This window comes from Pyrus communis, chromosome 13 (genome assembly GCF_041283825.1).
Source record: "Pyrus communis isolate YQ-2024b chromosome 13, ASM4128382v1, whole genome shotgun sequence".
Classification (NCBI taxonomy): domain Eukaryota; kingdom Viridiplantae; phylum Streptophyta; class Magnoliopsida; order Rosales; family Rosaceae; genus Pyrus; species Pyrus communis.
Genome location: NC_142577.1, coordinates 2,756,448 through 2,757,500, shown reverse-complemented (window position 1 = coordinate 2,757,500; position 1,053 = coordinate 2,756,448).

Below are 1,053 nucleotides of genomic sequence, written 5' to 3'. Positions count from 1 at the left end.
ATGGCTACCAATACACATTGTCAATGGCATGTCACAGTGCGTTCAATATCGACACTTTCCTCGCACAATATAATGCTCCCTATTGTTATAGTTCATGGGTTGTTAGACGATTAATGAATGGCAAAAGTGGATCGTCTAATGTTGGGGTCCTAAGTCATGTGAACATATTTGTAGTCCAAGAAAGCAATTATTATTGCACTGGCCAAGACAAAAAATACGATGACAACACTTGAGTAAAGGGTTTCTCGGTCTAAAAGTTGGCTACCAATTCATGTCGCAAAAGAAGTCTTGTCAGACATTAGCTTTGGATGTCTTTTTCCAGCTTATGTCGAGACTTGGACTTTGTCATGCCGGGAAAATGTATGTCGTGACGTGCTAAGACTCACAAAATTTCGACACAATGTGTGTCATTATTTGTCTTTGACATGCCAATGACAAGCCAAGACTCACAAAATATCAATCATGGCATGCCAATGTCATGCGAAAATTTCTACAACCATGGCATGCCAAGCCTCGCAAAATGTCCATCATGGCATGCCAAGCCTAGCAAAATGTCGACCATGGCATGCCAATGACATGCCAATGTCATGCCAAGCCTCGCAAAATGTCGATCATGGCATGCCAATGACATGCCAAGCCAAGCCTCGCAAAATGCCCACCATGGCACGCCAATGACATGCCAAGCCTCGCAAAATGTCGACCATGGCATGCCAATGACATGCCAAGCCTCGCATCTTAGCACTCAAAAAACTCGATGCTAGCCTCGCCACTAGCCTCGCTTCTTGTTGATAGCAAGCAAGGCTAGCGCCCGTTCTGACATGTCAAATTGCACAGCAGCCATGTTTAAACGCATCAAAAATCTTCAAAATGTCAAGTCCTATTTTTATTGATAATTTCCCTGTACAGTTAGTATATGATTTGTAGAAGGTCCACCAACTTACGAATTCAAAAAATCTTGCACCGATTTTTTTTTTACGATTTTTCCAATTTCTCAACTTCAAAAAATAAAATAAAATACTTCCCGTGCTCGAAAAATTCTGAATTTTTTTTCCT